A 20460-nucleotide genomic window follows, 5' to 3' on the forward strand; every position below is an offset into this window, starting at 1 on the left:
TTGTGTATCAATCTGATGAAGATCGAAACAATAACGACAACCCGTTTAAAAATTGTTGTGATGAATTTTTGACGTGATCGATTAAACGTTTTAAGAGCCTTATTTTTTTGATAGGTTCTTCTTACGCCGGATGTTGACGATTGAACACATATTGCGGCAACAGTAGATTTTCCTCACTGTTAATTTGTACAGCCGGCCGAAAATCAGGCCGGCGGAAAAGGGCACCAGCGACGACGTAAATACGTGCTGGTTTGTATTCCGCGGAGAAGTTATAATCTGCGGAGAAAGACAACTATCTTACCATTCTTTTTGCGATAGGTGTGGAGTGATTACGGCCGTGTGTAAAGACGCATGGTCCGAAGAAACAACAAACGGTCTATCTCCTCAGAGATAAGCCTAAAACGTAGCCAGTGCGTATTCCATGACAAGGAGTTCCTTGTCATGCACTGGATAAATATTATCTCAGCTGGTTGAAGCTGACGCGATTGATTGCAAACGACGCACTCTGCACCGCCTGAATCGTACTGCATTAACGCAAAGACGATTAAAAAAATTGCTGGGACCACAGACCACATGAAACGGTCTGTCCTGGTCTGCATTCACCAAGATTGGCAATTGTATTAAGCACCTCGAAGGAGCGCTGACAATTCAGTCGATGATCACTTTACATGTTTCTCGAGTAAAGAAACATACATATATTGTAATGTCGGCATAGTTGCGCTACTACTTGTACAAGTGCGCCGCTAGGCCGAGAAATTTCTGAATTTCTTGACATCGAGGGGCACCGGCTAGGCGTTGGTCGCATTGGTCTTCTCAGGATCAAAGCGGACACTGTGTTATCCCACGATGCCTCCTTGAAGCGGCATTTCGCTTGCGCAAATATACACTTGAGTTTGGCGTACAACTAATTCTCACGGATAAGTGAAAGTAAACCTTTCGGACGTGACTTCGATGTACTTTAACGTCCGACTTTTCGTTCATGGCTCGGTGAACGAAGCCGCTGAGTCATAACTAGTTAATCCTTTAGCGTTCCGCTTAGTCTACTCACTGCTGTGAACAAAATATCTATTTACGCATGAGGATCTGATAGAATCCATCCATCAGATCCATTGACGAATATGTGATACTCTTTGAAATACCACTAATGATTACGTTATTTCTCGGTAGCGGTGTTTAAGCCGGTACCGTTGCAGCATTCGACTTAGTGAACGCATGACCAATCCTCCATCATCCTGTTGCTTTACGCACATAGAAAGACGAAGAGCTATGTGTGTGTGTGGGGGGGGGGTGGCTCCTTCACATTGCCTACTTCTAAGCGATCGGTAAAGGACTTGTCGATTGCTAGTACTTGTTCACGAGGCATTGGCCACTGTTTCGTGACACGGTATTTAAACCTGGTATCAGGTCGATGTCGTGTCGACTGCCTTTATCGTTAGGCAACTCGCATGGTACCGAATCATGGAACTTATTCCTGAATTTGAAAAATCCTTACATAAACAATTTGCTTTCTGAGACTCCCCGGATTGGGACGTAAGACGTTCAATCCAGGCCTTTTTATCAAGGACACTTTAATCCATCGATGAACTGCTGAGAACCCGTTCGTTCTAGGGTTATGTTATTGCCGACCAAATATTGACCACGTACTTATCATCTGTACGCAGATCTGCTTGACTTTTCCACTAAGCAGATCACGCAAGAACCGTTAAGGCTCAAGCGTTGGCTTGAGTTATCTCCGAAGCTAACTTTGGAGGCGCTATTAGATCAGGTGTTTATACTCCCATAGAGTCTTGGAACATATTATCTCAAGTTCTATCAGACTTATTATGTAAATTATTCGAGATTAGTTCTCCCGAACCGCCTCTAGATGTAGATGCGCAACTACGGCGAGATCCTCTAAGACCCAACAGTCGATCTAGGTACTTTGCACTGTATCTTATAGACAGGCGTTTAAAATATTATTGATCTTGCTTCCTATGCAAACATCCATGTTTCGGAACAACCGATTTATTCGAGTGGTCGAACTTCGACGCTGCCTGGGCGCACAGCCGTCGGTACTAAGGCCAACTCGCAATAGTGGAACTTTTGACGCTGCCTGCTTGTGCACAGCCGTCGTAATCAAACTCCACAGTGTGATGGGTCGTTGCACTGAGGTCTTCAGCAGACGTGCTAACGACCGTACTACAAGTAAATCCATCGCATTCACTCGTAAGACATCCACATGCTTGTGGACGCTCTATCACATTAGTCATGTAGTAATTTGATGAATGAGAGACAGACATCGTCACGGCTTGATGCTGCGAACTTATGCATGGATCGTACTTTCTGAGCCCTGGTAATATAGCGATGGCTTAAATTATCATCCAAATCCAGTATGATGAAATCATCATCGTACTGAGTACCCTTTAACGTGTAGCGAATACCAACTACCCTTTTCTTAACTGTTTTAGTTGCATCTGTTGCTAGGCGCACTGTCATCCTCGTCAGAGGTCTATCGCGCTCAATAAATTTGAGTCTGCGCTTTTCTAGGACTGGCGTCAGCTCAAATTGTTCGAAGCCTCGCAATCATCTAGCGACTTTAGTGGCAACTTATTTGCCATTTTGGTTTGCAAGGTGAAGAGGTTAACCTTATCACCAGGGGCAGTTACACACAATGTTTGTGTGTGAAGGGGAACTTTCGCTTAAAAGGCCTGCAAAATTTTGACGATACTGGATCAGTAGGGCGCTCCGCACCTACTGTTGTACGTATTTTACAATTTAACTTGCCATTGCGATTTTGCAACAGCGTCGAATCCGCGTCCTCCGCTATTCTTAGCGGGAGGTCGACCATTTTGTTCAGTGTTTCTAGACATTTGGCGTGGGCACTATGTTCATAGGCGACTGCATCATTGCAATAATTTGTATCTCGTAAAGCGAGGCTTTTCGCTCTTTATATATACGAGGTCCATGAATTTAGGCAACCGACCTTCTGTCGTCTCGGTGGACGATAAGCACCAGAGTGGACGAAAGCCAGCTTTAAGATGAAGCACTTCTGTTCCGCTACAGAGATCGCTTGATCTAGCGTATCTAAATCGAGCCAGAACAGGTGGGTCTTGATAGAATCATCTGCAAGACCCAAGATGAACACAGTAACCTGTGTTTGTTTATCAATGAGTTTTGTCACGATGCAACTCACAAGGTATAGTGTGTGCTGGCAAAAGTGCAAACATTTACGCTTGCCCTGTTTTAAACCCAAGAGCTCTGCTCAAGCCCTCAATTTGGCACGTGGCGGCACAATTGTTTGCCTGATCCCCTCATACGACCTATACACATATGTGTCGTGAAGCTTGAGCCCTTAAGTCCAAGATTTGGCACATCCAGTCAAGTAGGACATACCTAACTTCAATTTCGTTGCGTCGTCATCGAGGCGCTGAGCTTCAATGGCATCGTCTATTTCGCCGAACAATCTAAGCAAGGAGTCGCCTTCGACTGACTCAAAATTAGAAATTTCAATCGTAAAGGTGTCGGGCCGAGGCAAATACGTCGGATCGCTAGCAGCATGTAAATGCTGCTTTAACAGTTCTAACTGAAAAGCACCCCGTTTTCTAAAACCCTCTGTGGGTTGACAGCTTTGCTGAAGAAGCGAGATTTACTTTTCTCGGGCCACTTTAAGGTCAAGTGCTAAGTTAAGATAAGCCAACGGGAGAAGGACCGCAATACGCTGCAGTTTGCTCCTAAAAAGAAGCTTTGGTTGCCCTCTAAGGGTAATCTAACTCGTTGGTTTGGAATGACTTCGCAAGACTGGATGAGTCGAATAACGGATTCTTGATCAATGCCTTTTCCGGAATCGGTGGTACACTTGCAAACGGGCAAAGGATGTCAAAATGTTCCAAGCTTGGATAGCCTTTTTATAGAATGTACAGAGCATAAACCGTAAGGTCTGGCTTGACAAGCTTGATGCTTTCCGTGAACGGATCGAAAACGGACCGAAGTCAATGCACGCTATAAGCTGCACCGTTTGTCTAGAGAGGCAGGGATACCTTGCCTCTTGTGGGGGGAGGACTCTTGTCCATGCTGTTTACGGTGCCTGTCATGCCCCTAAGGAAATGTATTCCTTAAACGATTCTCATTGGAGGGCGCCCATCTCTTGTGAGATGCGCGTAGGAATTGAAAAAGTCCTATTCTTTTACGGGCGTAGAAGAACCGCTCGTTTTCTGATGGACCCTCTGTCGAGTAGGATGGGTCTCGTCGTACTGTCGAACGAGATCCCGAATATCCATCATCAGTTGGGAACGAAGTTTCCAACTATCATGCGAAGGTGGATAAAATCTCCAACGAACGATCGAACCCCCTTTACCTCACGGTGGTTCGAGATCGAATTTGTCAATGGATGTGAAGTGGGAGGAAAGTCGGGTTCGCCTTGTTTGACAAACCCGGATCAGCATCGTGATTTGGATCACACCCTTCACTACTTGATGTACGACATTGGTCATGAGCGATTTCGACTGTGTGAAGCGATCACCGGCGAAGCTCCCGTTTCAAAGTCGATGGAGCAGCAGGCGCACGCAGTAATTGCTCTAAACCTCAGCGATTTGCAGCTCATGCACGCTGTGACTACAACAAGTGCACAGGAGGCGTGGGTGACATTTAGGAGTTTAATCGCACCAATGATATGGCGAACCGACTATGGCTTAAGAAGAATCTCGCGACTTTTTCATTTGCGTCGCCAAATATCAGCGAGCACATTGTGACGTTAGAGAAACTGGTTATGGAGATAAAGAGCTCAAATTGCGGGCCAACGAGAAGGCATTTGCGTGACGATGCTGCGAAGTTTTTTGCGCTACAAAAGCCTCATTCAAGCGTTCGAATGTCGTTCCCGTTGTTCAGTTTTTTGGATCCTGTGAGCAAGTTGATTGCTGAAGAAGTGCTTTAGAAGGAATCAACACGCATCAAGGAAGCTACGTCGCTACTTACAGGCAGCAATAATAAAAGCAGCTGTGCAAAAAGCAGCACGGACGTAAGAGCAAGGCACCGTTTGGGACGTGCTTTCGTTGTGGCAAAATGGGCCACTACGCGAAGACTGCCGATCAAAGGGACGAGACAAGTCGAGTGAACGAGCGATCAAATGTTGCTTTTCTCGCAGCGGAGGCGGTTTTCAAGCGGTGCCTGGGTTATCGACAGCGGGTCTTCCAACCACATGTGTAATATGTTTTAGAGTGACTCTTATTCAAGGACGGGAGGATCTCAGACGAGCAAAAGAATTTCTAGCTCTTGCTTGACACGTGTTGGCCCTAAGGTCAATCCGAAAGATACCAAGGCTGATTTTAATCAACATTGAAAAGGACAAACTCAGTAAGGACAATAAAGCAATTGCTGACTTTTATTACAATGCTGAAAGACTCAGCATCGAAAACAATGATACTAGTGAGAAAAAAAATGCTCTCACCAATAATAGATTGATACCTCCGCAGTGCAAACCGGTCGCACTAAAAACAAAATAAAACCGAGTCAGCAGGTGGTTTTTTGCTGGCTAGAGAAGCAGTGATCCATTTTGTATAGGATTCTATCGCTGATGCGGTGGACCGACAGAAATGGAACTCAGACAAAAATGGAAGAGCAAACATTCTTTCATTACGACCTAGTCCTGTTGTCTACGTAAACCTACCAAAACCGTAGTGACAAATGTGGGCAGTAATAAATTTCTGCCAAAGTGTATCGGCCCGTTCCGTGTACTTCATCGCCAAGGCAATGCATACACGATCGAGCTGCCTCGTAGGATGCGTGTGCATCCTACGTTTTATGTTGGGCATCTCCGCTCTTAGCACAACCACGAGACTTCTTCCGATTCCGGATCACCCGGAATGGTCAAAGGCGTCTACCAAAGCCTGATGGTCCCGAGCTAAATAATGATTGTCTCGGGGTTCTCATTAACCACACGACCCACTTTTTCCTCCAAGAAGAGATCTTCTGACGGGTTTTCACCAGCTGATTTGTCCTTTCGTTCGCCGGTTGATCAGTCGCAACTTGCGCACAATCTCTCAAGTGGCCACGAGAAACATTATCAACCATCATCGCTAACTCGCGGCGATGGTGAATGAACTCGTGATAGCCGAATTTTGATCGATATTATAAGGGAACAACGTTGCACTAATGGATGGTCCACCTATGGTAGATCTTTTTTAGTCCGGCTGCGTTCCATTCGAATTCACTCAAGTGAGAGCCTCTCACGCGAGGTGAACAAGCTCATTTCTTCTTCGTCCAGCATGTTCATTGTAACGGTGCACCATTTGCTAGTATGCTAGTCAACCTACACTGATTACAGAGAAGGTAAGGGTGGCTCGGTTACTTCATGTACACAACGTGCAGAGGAAGATTACAGGTAGCCAAGTGCTCTTAGCTACCAAATGTTAATTCTAAGGCTTTAGAATAGGAGAAAGTAAAGCTGTATTAATGTATTAAGTTCCTACGAACCATCTTCTATCTACTACTGATTTTATTATATAAATAACAAACTACAGTGTGGCGCCTCTTGCTCACCGCACAATCGTGTCTTATAACGATTGGCGGGGTTAATTTTACCTAAATCAACAAATCAATAGAATTTATGTCTTATTGCGTCAATATTTGTCGCATTATTGATTTTTGTTCAGAAATTAATTCGTTCGAGCATGGCTACCAACAAGTCTGTGCGCGTAGTCCGTAGGACCGCAAAGCTGGCAGCTGCACTGATCCGTGCAGCTGCTGGTAATGCAAATGTTTAGTAGACGCTAATGCGTCTACTGTGGGGAATAAGTCACCTCCTACTCCCAAAAAGGGTGACTAGAATATGCCATCTGCTACTGACAATGCAGGCGACGGTGACAAATTACCTGCTACGCAAATTGTAGGTGAAAGGTCCAAGTCACCGTCATCGCCCGACTCAGTGGCTACTGTGAAGGCCGCCGGATAACCCGGTGCCGAGTCCGTTAAATCTTCGGGTTACAAAGTGACAACCAAAGAGGTGATTACGAGTTTGTTCGACTCATCCAGGCGTTTGATGATGCTAATTTTACTAAATCGGACTTCTTTGTTGAGGAGTCATCTGATGATGACTCCATGAGCGACGACCATTCTGGTGATGTCAGTATGCATCACCAGGAACGAAGTAATTGTGAAGGGGAGAATGTGTCTGGTGGTGCTAATTGCGTCAGGAGGAAAGATTGATTTTAAGGGTCCTCGGAGCGCCTTGTTCTCTTTGACATGAGGTACATCCTCATCTTGAAACTCCACAAGGCGTAGTTGCTTCTTGAGGGCATCTCTGTCCAAATCGGGCAGCATGGCCAAGATGGCATCATTCCCTACGTTCGAAGGGTTGGACCTTAACGCTTGAATCGTTGTTTGGGCTCATGACCTGTAGAATGTATATTCTTGTAGAGTTGTTACTTGCGGCCGAGAATGTAAAACAAAAGTGAGTTTATTAATTGAGTGTGTTATTTGCGAGTGAATTGATTCACGTCTACTCATTCATACGAAACGTTGCTAGCCATTCGTCCTATCGTCCATTGATTTGGTTTGTAATCACATTACTTTCCTTATGTTGTAAGTTACAGCACAAAAATGGGGAACGTCACTATCTGGCAGGATAGCGCTGATGACCCAAGAAATGAGCTGTCTACAGGCTTAAGCTTCCGGATATTGGCAGAGCTCGAACCCGCTACCTCTCGGTTCGTGCTGTCACATCTTACCGATTGAGCTACAATGTGATTAGAATCTAGGCTAACTTTTTTATCATCAATTGAATACAAACACTCAGTCAAACTATGTAAAGAAATTATCATTTTCTACATGTGCACATATGTAATTTCAAAGTTGCAACATCACTTTAACATCGATTGCATCTTCTGCGCTCATCAGCGCGAAGATAGTTCGCGATGATTCGATAAAGATACCTTCGATCTGCACATGGCCGGCTCCATGCGGCCAGAAGAAGCTTTGTCAGTGGCTTGGCCCAGAAAAGTACTTGCATAACCACGCGAAAGACCTTGCCACCCTTTATCGCACCGTGAATTACCACCCATCCGACCGATGTGACAGTGGAAGTCCACGTATTTAGTTAAAGAATGAGTTCGGGTCACCAATACTTCCCTGACGCGCAAACCGCCTGCTTCAGTTGAGGAGGCACTCGCAATCGTATTGCGCTAAGACTACAGGGTGATCGCTGCTCGCCCTTCTCGAGCACAAGAGGTTCGCTGCGAGAACGAACGGAACTTATTAAGATCTGCGTGGTCGTTGTCGCAGAGGTGGCAGCGGCCTTGGACCGATACGACTTAAAGCCTAACAGCCCGCCTTGCTGGTCGTATTAGTGTCGTGTGACCGGTGGCAAAACGTTATAAGGGCCAAGCAAGTGCGCTACAAGCGTAGTTAAACGTAATACCCTCCAGCTGCGACAAGCGTCTTATCGTGTCAAAAGCACGACAGCAGCAAAGGCAATGATTTTCGTTCGCTGTCGCGAGTGCGCAGCAATTACCGCGCGCCTGCTCCTGTTGTCGCAGCTGTCGGTGTTGGCGACGATGGTGCTTTCTCGTTTTCAAAAAAATCTAGGTGCATCAAAATAGGCGACCGGCCCTACTGATCGTAACGAGCGCAGTTAAATGTCACCACCTCCAGCAGCATCAAGCGACTCTTCGTGTTGAGCCTACACGCTGCAAGAGCTAAATAAAGCGCAAAACGTTCGCTTCACCCGCGTGACGAACACTTTGCTCGCACCGAGAGTTTCTCCTTCTGTCCTCGCGAAATCAAACCCACAACACGTAAGGCGGCATGGTCGTGCGGCATCCCGACATAGAACCCTGCTGAGAATCGTTATCTTTCGAGTCCGGCGGCTTTGCGAGTAGCGCCGAGTTCCTGGTGGTCGAATTCAGCGGATCCTTCAGTTAAATCTTTAAGATGCTGTGGCTTGCCTGGCACCAATCAGACGTCGTCTAGCTTAATAGCATGTATTTTTAGCAAAGCCGCTATACATCGACGCCAACGCTGTACTCGCTTTCCTGAACGATCAGTCGAGCGATTGGCCGCATGTTGCAGTCGTAAAAAACGACTCTGCTTCAGCAATGTCACATGGAGAGAGTCGTGGCCCTCCGTGTTGTCTGCTACAATACTTCATGCGCCAACTCGGACGAACAGCGGTTCCCGAGTTGAGATCGAGGCGCGCCGTCTGAGCATTGATTCACGGTGCGGAACGGACGAGCAGTGGCTCCACCGTCTGTCTCCACGTAAGCAGCGGCTTTTGGGCCTACAATTACGTAAGACGGCGTTGACGGTGGGTGTTCGCGACCACAACGGACACCAAGTAAACATACCCTGAACTTGATTACTGAGTAATGCATTACCAACAGTTCCTTGTCATGGACGTGATAAATATTTAGCGAATTCATCAATTGTGACTGGAAGCTCAAGACTCGCTCCCGATTCTCGTTCGCAAGACTTCGAGGCTGCGTATGTTGTGGATTCAGTGGGAGAAATGCCGACAACATTCAAGTCGGCGATGGAATCCAGCAACGCAGCTGAGTAAAAGGGTCAAGCGAGTCTTAAGGCGTTCATAACCCTGACGAGCGCGCCAAAGAAGTTTGACCACTCAAATAAGTTAAGCGTTACAAAGCAAGGATGCTTGCTAAAAATATATAAACAGAATTATTCCAAAAATTTGAACCCGCTTCCCAGAAAAGGGTCGTGGTGACTCGAAAAAAGAGTACCCGACAGATAAAAACGATCAAATTTCACTGTTCTTGCTCTGCTATCCACCGAGACTACGACTGCCAGTCTGGATCCTTTTATGGCACCGTTGCGGTTCCCGTTTCAAAGCCAGTCTCGTGTGTTTTTAAGTTGTCGAGTCTCGTCTTGCAGTACGGCGATGCCCATCCTTTTCGACAGAATGTCCATCGGCAAACGAGAATTTCCCGCGCTTATTCGAGTTGCATGAGAGCACATCCTATCTCAAAATTGCTCGCGCCACACATTACACATGAAACGTCTTTGTGTCATTGCAGTATGTCTACATATTTTCTTCATCGCAACAGCAAGTTGAGGGTCTAAAGAAGAATAAAGTTAAAAAGATGTTCTCTTGTTGAGATTTTAATGAAATTTTCTGTAATCATTGTCATGTCGTTAGACCCGCTTTACTCTCGCCTTAACAGCAATGCGGACGAATCAGAGAAGCTTCCGTCATTTTTCATCGGGCATGCTAGGAAACCGCGTGCTTTGTATGAAACGACTGATGCTCAAGTGGGATTCTACTATTGGAAAACAAACGTTGCTGACCGGTATTTTTCTTCAGAAATGGTTGCTGAAGCTAGAATTTGACATGAAAATTTGTTCTGATTCATGCAAATCTCAGAAAACCTTTTTGGTTTGTGCTCGTATCACCTGTTGCCTTACAGAAACAGAATCGCATGATCCTTCTCCGCCTTGAAAATGCTCCCTCCCATATTTGGGAGGTCCTTCAACCTTATCACGTCAATGTTCTCCCCCTTCCGCCCCAATGCAACATACTAGATTTATCCAATGGATGCTGGCATCATCATAGCATTCAAGCGCCAATATCACCGCGATCACCTTCAGAATATCCTGGACGAGCGTGGAAAGATTGAAATGTAAAAGGTGGACCAGCTTACAGCAATGCGTTGGTCAATGGCAGCCTGAGACGCGATCACAAGTCAAACTGTTGCCGACTGCTTCCACTATGCTGGTCTGTTCAACCACGGATGACAGAAGGAAATGCCACAGACACCAGCTATAAAAGTCTAAATGAGCAAGCTGTCGGACAGGTACTTCAAGCTGCTATTTGTTAGCTCCCAGTGCGCAATCCCATGTCGTTTGGAAGCCTTCCCAATCCCATTAAAGAGGGTGAGGCACCTTTCCCTGAATTGCTGATGATGAGTTCTCGGCTGATGAGGAGCAGGATGAGATGCCAAAAGAAACAGAAAATGGTCGTAAGAAAAGCTCCGGAAAATTAATTTTATTTCTTCTTTGCTTGACATTATCAAATCTAGCACCGCAATGCTTTTTTTTAAAGTAGCTCGCGAAATGCAACATGATCTCCGCCATGGTAGCACTGTGCAAAGCACCCTTGATTCCTGAATTTCTGCCCAAGTCCTCCCTCATTTCCCAATTTTTGTACTTTCCTCACCATTTTACAGTAAAATTGTAATCGGGCACACATCGGTTGGGGTACTGTTTCTGTTGTATATTTACTTTGAAAGTAAATACCCTTTTATTCGATTCCAAAATAATTAATTACTTAAATCTCATTTATCATAAGTAATAAATGTGGTCGCCGCCAGATATATATCTGGCGGCCGAAATCTATTTTTAAATTAGCTAAAGTAAGGTTTTAGAATAAATATATAAATAAAGTGCAATTTATTTTTTGATCTTAAAGCATTAAGTGCTTCCTAAGGCTTGCGCATTTAATCTGTAAGATACAGAAGCCTTTCTACGGTATATACTCTTGGGCACTAGTTGCCACTTGGTTCTACGAACCCCTGAATCCCGTGAACTAGGATTAATTAAGCGTTAATAGCTTGTACGACTCCCTGAGTTGTTAAACCCACAAGTTCTATAGAACTAAGAGAATCTTTGAGTCTAAAAGTCTTTCTCTGGCTTTAACAGCGAGGTAGCTTCGTGACACCTGGTAGCACACGTAGTCATCTACGCCTGAGTCTTTATAAGACTAAGCCTCACTGAAACGGAAGATTTTCCAGAACTTTCAGAGGCGCAACGCACAGCTTATGATAAGCTCAAAACGTTTTTTGGGCTCTAACATGTGGAGTTCATTATCTCCCAGGGACCAGAGGTCCTGCATGCAAGGCTGAAGGCTTCCATGCGATATGAAGCCTCCCTAATCGGCCAAATACAAGATCACTTAGCGGAATCTATGCCAACCCGGTACATATCTGTACCTGATTCAGAACCGAGGACTCGCCCTCTAGCTGTCAATGTGAAGACATTTGAGGAAAAAGGGGAAAAAATCCTCCCTTTTTGAATTAAGTAGATGGATATGTCCATTGACTCCGCCTTGTTCTTAGAAGAACGGCAAAGGTGGCTATGGCCATTTCCAAGCTCGGAGGTAGAGCGATGGAGTGGGCACTATCGTGCAGTACGTCCATTAACGACGCTTTTCCCTCATGGAAATCACTGAAACAGCAATGACCAGCATGTTTCCACCTCCTGATCAGGCTTTTCGCATGCGAGCACGGTTCCTAGCGACTTGACAGGTTAAACGAACCTTAGGGGACTTTGTCCAGGGTTGAAAACTTTCATCGCATCTATGCATCAAGACCCGGTGCAAGAAGCAATTGTTGTAATAAGTTTTATGGGAGATCTCAATGAGGGCGTTACCCGGACGGAGATATTTCGATCTCACCCTGCCACTTTCGAAGAGGCAGTTGTTATAGCGCTACGCGCTGAGTTTGACTTTAAGTATGCTCGTGGTAGCACGCCTGCTTACCGAACAAGCTTTTCGAGCACATGGGTTCCGTCTAATAGAGCGGAACCTATGGATTTAAGCCTCGTTGAGGAAGGTCAAGAGGCTCTTCAAGCTGTGGAACAGCATAAGACCATCCGTAGATGCTATATGTGCGGAAGCACGAAACATTTACGTCCGGCTTGCCCCCTACGAAATTCGCTGAAAGCTCGAAAGAGCTCCAATTCCGACCTTTACTAGAGATCTGGCACGGTCCGGGAAAACGTCGATACCCAGTAGGTGCGGGGCGCCCTACTGGGGAATACCTAGGCTCTGTTGAATCTCTAGAGGGTGAGATTAAATATGACCTAGCCCCAATTAGCTCGGTGCGTAATGGCACGGAGCGCGAATACAAGCCTGACTTGTTAGTCGCTCAAGCAACTGCAAAGGGCTTTGATAAACCATGGCCATTTTAGTTGACTCAGGAGCGTCTCGTAATTATGTTCGACGTCTTCTCCTTGAGGGAAATCAACAATACGTTGAGGCGCTGAAAGCGCATGAAACTGATACAATCGCTGTTCGCTTAGCGACTGGGACTCGTGTCACTGTCTCTAAAGTTCCATTGAGCTGAGGTAAAAGTTTCTGGACTTTGACAGTATGGAACGCTGTCTCACCCTCGATTCGGATTCGAGATTGATGTCATCCTTAGTATGGCCTGGCTTAAACGCCATGAGCCATGGATCATTGGATGTATAAAACCTTAGGCCACGCGCAATGCTCCTAGCAACAGTTTGGAGCGTTATGAACCCAACTTTGCTAGGCAACAAAAGCGCTATTGGCGCGGCTCACTGACTGAGTCTGTCAGAGTTTTAGACATTGGAATGTCTGAGTTAATGAACTCCCGTGTTGAAAACATTAATTCTAAGCCCAACTCGGAAGAAGGAGGTGGAACGGCACGTACTCCGTCGAGTGACACTCGTTGTAAAAACGATTCACTGAATACTCAAAGCATTGTTGGCCTAAGGCCGAAACATCAAGGGTGTAATATCCCTGAGATGCGTGGAGCGGCACGTCCAAGTCCACCGAGTGTGGTCGGCCGAGGTCGCACCACACTGATTCTCAGTAGTGACACTGTTGGCGGTTCGCCAGGACCTCAAGGGTGCAATATCCCTGAGATAAAAAAACGGAGTGGCATGTCTAAGTCCACCGAGTGTGGTCGGCTGAGGTTTAGTTCTATACCAGACATGATGTCTAATTCGACATCTGACACGGAGTTAGGTAACTCAACTTCCCTATTCTGCGAACGTTTACGTGTCGCTTCACGTGCATTAGAAGGGTCTGACCCAAAATGCCCTGGCGCACCGCCAATCGTGTCACTATTGACACTCAGTATGGTTACCGGCTGGAAACTTCGGGGACGTGAATTTCCTGGCCTCTAAGAGGCTTAGTGTCTCTACTCCAAGACAGGGAAACGCGAAGCGTTTATACCCTCACAAAGTGATGCCAGTGAGCAATTATACACGCTTGTAAATGGTGTAATCGGTAGCATTGAGGGAGAAGTTAGCCTTGCGGCAATCCCTTCGTTACATGCTCTTTTTGAGCTAGACGAAATGTTTATTGAAGAGTGCGGCCGGGCCTTAAAGGCTGGTGACTTATCTAAGATGGTGGTCATTCGACCGATGGTTGAATTAAACTCATCGTCGCTTCTGGACGAAGCTGTCCCAGATGACTCAAAATCTGCACTTAGTGCGCGGAGTGGGTCATCGATCCCTAAAGATCCTACAAATCCATTCTATTCCTTGATTAAGGAATTCCAAGTCGTGGTATGTACCTATCTACCATCTGTATTACCCCCGGATAGAGGTGTCCATCATGAAATTGAATTGGTTCCGGGAACCGAATACTGTGTCACACGACAGTGGTCTTTACCAAGGGAACAGTGTCACGTCATTGAAGATTTCTTCCGTGCTAAGTACGAGGATGGAATGGTACCAGGGAGCAAATCTTCCCATTCGACACCGACATATTGTGTCAAAAAGCCAAATGGTAAATGACGCATTATACATGCTTATAATAAGCTTATTGCTGCCACTATACCACCACAAACCCCCATTCCTCCATGCCCCGATTCTGGGACTGCCAGACCAAAATTGACCTTTCAGTGTCGTCTGTGACGTGTCGGATTTAGCCATTGGCAGAACTCTGTTACAAACAGATGTTGATGGGCGTGAACGTGTTATTGCGTTCGAATCTAGACAGCTTAAGCTGCGGAAAAGAAGTACCCACTTCATGACAAAGATTTACTTGCCATGAAGTATGCTCTCGTCAAATTCAGAGTTCCTCTGCTAGGCTCTAAGCCGTTTGTGATATATACAGATCACGCGTCAATACGCACTGCGACTAATTCGCCCCATCTCTCACAGAGAATGGCCCGATAGCTATCTTTTTCGCCGAATACAACTTCGAGGCACAGTTAAGCCTGGCGAGCAGAATGCTTTGGCTGTTGCGTAATCATCTAGGCCGAATTATGAGCTCTCTCATTTAACGAATATAATGTCGCCTATTACTATATATATTCGTTTGGCTTACGCCAAGGATAAACAGTGCGTAGCTCTGCTACGAGCTCTAAAGAGCACTGAATCGTGTTTTAAATTATTGGCACGTTTGCGTGCAAGATACATCAATTTTCTATCGATAACGACCTGTTGCATTATTACACGGACGCTGCGGATCCTCCGCACGTCGTTGTTCCTCATGATGAGGATTTAAAGTACCGAATCGTCTATGAGCGCCCCATACTGCCCTTGGTGGTCATCTTGGTCGAGAAAAGACCTGCGGCTCTGTAAGCCAGATTTCTTTTTGGTGGCCCAAACTTTATAAATGGGTCAGCACATACGTTCGCACACGCGAAACTTGCCAACGGGTTAAACCCTCGGCGCATGCTGCTGCGCCACTGGCAAGTCTGCCCGTACCCATAGGGTGTTGGGAGTCCATTAGTATGGATTTATTTTCGGTCTACCAAAAGATTCGGCCGGTAACTCTGGCGTAGTGGTCTTTGTTGACCGATTGAGCAAAATTTCTCACTTATTGGCTGTGCCGGATACCATTGATGGTGAAGGTACAGAAAAGCTGTAATCGATAGCGTGTTTCGACAACACGGTTTGCCAGTGGCAATTGTCTCTGATCGGGACCCCCGTTTCACGGTTAAATTCTAAAAATCAATTTTCCAAGTGCTTGGCACCAGATTAAACATGCCCACCGCGGACGATCCGCAGACCGATGGTCAACTCGACGTGTCAATCGCGTCATCAAAGACGATTTACGCAGTGCGTGAGCTCAGACACCAAAGCGCTGGGGCTCAATGCTCCCAGTGGTGGAATTTGCGTTAAATACTGCTGTCCATGCCACTATAGACTAAACTCCGTTCTATGTCAACGGTCTTACCCACCCACGCGTTCCTTTAACGATGCCACTACGTAGCTCAGGGCTTGGTGGGGGGGGAATTAGCCGAAAGGCTTGCTGATATCAGCCCTGTTACCGTCCGGAAACAAGGAAGCGAGTTCCTTGCGACGCGATCTAGTGTCTAAAGACACGTAAGGGACACAATGGCTGATAGCCAAGACAAACAAATGAACAAGCAGATGCCAAAGGCAGGAGCTGTATTAGTTCCTATGTGGTCGGAGACCGAGTTTTATTAAACGCTAAGAATCTAGCTACTAGCTTTGTTTCCGTGGTCTTCAAGATCAAATTGCGCCCGCACTTTATTGAATCGTTTACGGTGTTTAAGAAGGACCTAGCTTACACGCTAAGCCTTCCTAGCAAGCTGCGTACACACCCAGTTGTTTACCGTCGCTTCCTTGAGCCATATCGAAACTTTTCCCACGTGGACTTAATGGCGCTTTCGCCGAGACAAGTAGTCGTCGCAGAATGCTGCATTTTAACCAGGATGTCTAGCTGGCCCTCTAAACGAGGTTGCTGACGCTTCAGCATCGAAAGAATGTTTTGAACCGTCTCAAAAGAGCCCTCAACCAGAGCAAGGCTATAACGAAGAAGTTGCACCTCCTGCTTTAGAGCATCAAATGCTTCCGTCGAGATTTCGGCCCCCTCCTGCGCTGCTTGATGCGCAAGGGAACCTTCAATCTCACGTGAAGAAGCTTTCAAAGCGACGTCGGTGTAAGGGCCAATATCAGTATCTGGTAAAGTGGCTGGGTACGCCTCTTCTATAAACTCTTGGGAGTTTGAGGTACCCCTTCGGCAAGATTGCCAGCACGCCGTTAACGTTTTTGAGCGCCAAGCTCAGGGTCAATCCGCGCCAAAGGACGCTTCCCACCGCTAAAAGTGGGATTAGGTGGATCTATAGCCTCAGCGCGGCTTCGGTCCATAGTTGCGCGGGCAACCGAAGCACTGAAGTATCGGCTAAACCTTTCTTTATTTTGTGGCATTAATGCCGAACGTAACTGGCCTTTGGCCTTAAGCTTTGTGAAATCAAAGCGAAGCTTCCGTTCCAAAGGACCACCAGCCGCTTCCGCAGACTCTCTGATATTCCAAATATTACGAAGGCGGCGGGCCCGGTGGACCCAGTTCTCAACTGAGACTTCGTGTTCACTCCTTTTTTCGTTTGGAAACAAAACGATCGAAATTTCCCTCATTGAGCTTACCGAAGCCTCACAGGACTGATCACGCAAACGCATCAGATACTGGCTTCGCGCCATTACCTTTGGTGTAAGGTATCGCTCTTGAAGAGCGTCGCGAGCAGCGATCCCCTCCGGCGTCTTCGCCGGGTCACAAAAGAATCCAGATGGCCAAGTTGTGACTCGCGATTTCATTGAGACGCTCTTGCACACTTCGTGGAGTGTGCAAGAGCGTCTCAATGAATCTATATTCACTGTGAGCTTCAGCTTTCGCTATCTCTGCAGCTCGACGACGAGCTTGTTCCTATATAAGGATTGCCCGCTCTTGCTATTGATCGAGCGGAATCGTAATGATTTGGGTTCAAGATCATGTGTCCTGCTCGATGCAGTTAAGACATCAGCGGAACCACGTTCTGGGAACGGATTTGGGGCTCGCCGACGTTCATCCGGAGGAGAAGGCGTGAAAGAACGACGCTCTTCCTCCTCCTCCTCTAACGGAAAGTGACTTTCAAAGTCCATCATTCCCTCATCGTCGAGGAAGGTGTTAAGAGTCTGTGAATCACGCTAGATGTTCATGAGACAAATGAATGCAAACACACAACCAAACGATTAGCTGTTTAGGTTCCAACCTCAAAGAGGAAATGAAGCGAATGTCGTCGCTCGGTGTCGACAGTCTGATGGGGAGGGTGAAAAGGGCACACATCGGTTGGAGAACCGTTGTTGTGGTACATTTACTCTATGGGTAAAATACCTTTTTATCCTATTAAAATAGTTTATTACTTAAATCCCATTTAATTTGTGTAACAAATGTGGTGGCCGCCAGATATAAATCTGGCGGCCGAAATTTATTTTGTTTAGCAAGGGTAAGGATTTAGATTAAATAGTCTAATAAAGTGCAGCTCCCCTTTTAGACTTGAAGCGTGAAGTGCCTTCCTAAGGCTTGCGCATTGATCTGTAAAGAGATAGAAGCCTTTCTAAGGTATATACTCTTGAGCACTAGTTGCCATTTGTTTCTACGAACCTCTGTATCCCTTGAGCTAGGATTCATTAAGCTTTAATAGCTTGTACGACTCCCTGGGTTTTTAAGCCCATTAGTTCTATAGAACCAAAAGACTCTCTGAGTCTATAAGTCTTCCTCTGACTTCAGCAGCGAGGTAGCTCCGCTACAGTTTCCAAAAAGCTGCTACCATCGCACTACTCTCATAAATACAGAGGTAACTAATCAAGGGCTTAGCCGCTTCCCTTAAAATGTATGGAATACATGTGAGGGGGGGGGCAGTTAGCGGGGGGGGGGGGCCGGGGCAGCTCCCTAATAATATTATCAGTATTTCCATGCATGGTTGTGTTGCAGTTTAATGACAGTTCAGATCATTGGCTGATATGAACCTTTTAATCAACCTGCCAATCGCTGCTAGACGCGCGAATAGGCAGTGAATAATGAGACGCAACATACTTAGGTCATATGAGATAGCAATACGCTGGAACTTAACTTTGTCAATATATTATTATTGTCTCCTAAATAAATTTCGTAAATTAATCTTCCTAAGTATTGACCTTAAGTTGCTTAGAACTGTTAGCAACTATAAATTTACCTCTGCTCGATGTTTAGGAGAAATATTCGGAGGCACCTTTACTTCACTGTTAATAGTGTAGGTTAGCTAGTACTGGGGCAGTATAATGGAAACATGTCTCGTTAAATCTGGCAGCACTTCGTGGTCCATTGAACGACCACGCACGTACCATCCAACATCGATGAAACAGGGTGTTCCATTACATAAATATTATTTCCTATGAGAGGAATGATAAATATTATTTCCTATGAGAGTAAATAAATAAGGAAGTACAGAATTGTTATCTTTATTAATTTTGACTTAATAGTTTCAAAATTACCACATTTGGTAAAATTGACGCAATAAGACGTCAGTTCTCTTTATTGGTTGATTTAAGTTTGAATCAACCCCTCCAATCGTTGTAAGACACGATTGTGCGGTGCGCAAGAAGGCGCCACACATAGTTTATTATCAATATAATAAAGTAAGTAGTAGATAGAAGATCGCTACGAAGGAACTTTATATATAAATACAATTTTATTTTTTTTACTTTTTTAAAGCCAAAGAATTATCCTTTGGTAGCTTAGAACACTTAGCTACCTGTAATCTTCCTGTACGTGAATTAACCATTCCACCCCTACCTTCACTGTAATTAGTGTAGGTTGACTAATACTGTTGTCTGTACTAGCAAAGGCTGCCCCGTTACAACTGGTAGCACTTCGTAGTCCGTTCAACTGTCACGGGGCACCTTTCGCTTGTACTGATAAGTACTATTCAACCTTACATTATTACAGTGTAGATGAGGTGCCTCGAAACTTCACGTACACACGAGTAGAGAGAAAGGTCTGTATGAAGCTAAGGGTATTTAGCTAAAAGGTCAAGACTAAGTCTATAGAATGCAGAAAAAGTAAAATCAATTTAGTATATTTAGTTACCTACGTAACGGTCTTCTATCTACTACTGAACTTATTATATTATTAACTAACTAAGTATGGCACCTCCTTGCGCACCGCACAAATGTGTCTTTTAATGATCGGCAGGGTTGATTTAGACTTAAATCAACCAATCAATAGAGCTAATGTCTTATTGCATCAATATTACCAAATTTGGAATTATTGGAGCGATTTAAGTCAAATTAATAAAGAAAATAAATTTTGTACTTCTTTATTTATTTCCTCCTATAGGAAATACTAATTGTTAATCCTCTTGTAGGAAATAATGCTTTTGTAACGGGACAGCCCAGTGTAGCTGTTGGTAATGCAAATTTTCAGTAGTCGTTAATGCGTCTACTGTGGGAAATAAGTCACCTCCTCCTTAGACTTGCCGTTGCTGTCAGCTTGCAGGTGTCCGGCCTTGCCGCAGTCATAGCGGGTGCGGGTGTGTGTTTTTTTCGTTTCGCGTCGACGTGTGCAGCGACAACTTCAAGTCCGACTGCACCGCTGTCGAGCTTAATTGGCTGCGCAAGTGCGCCAGCTCTTCGGCATGGCGCTGGTAGACGACACGCGTTGGGTCGTGCTTGGCGCGCATGACGTATAAGCTCAGGCGACGCGTGGTGGACTATGTTATCTTCGAGCGTCGCTGACAGCCACCATGTAGAGTGCAATGCGCAGTCCATGTACTTTTGGCGTCCTCCTTTTTATGAATAACTTCATGGTCTTGCTTGCCGTGATCGTCGTCTTGAACGTTGCGAGCAGTTGGACATCATGCGTCGGCTCTGACTCCACCACGTATCAACTTGGCTGTGGAAGTACCGTTCAGCTGTGCCGCTGAGGTGGTGCCCAAGCAAGTCGACCTTAATGTCTTACTCCACGTACAGCCTCATCAAGACTTGGCCAAGTTAACGGCGCGCAAGAACGTGCGGCCC

Source organism: Bremia lactucae, linkage group LG10 (genome assembly GCF_004359215.1).
Source record: "Bremia lactucae strain SF5 linkage group LG10, whole genome shotgun sequence".
In the NCBI taxonomy this organism is placed as follows: Eukaryota; Oomycota; class Peronosporomycetes; order Peronosporales; family Peronosporaceae; genus Bremia; species Bremia lactucae.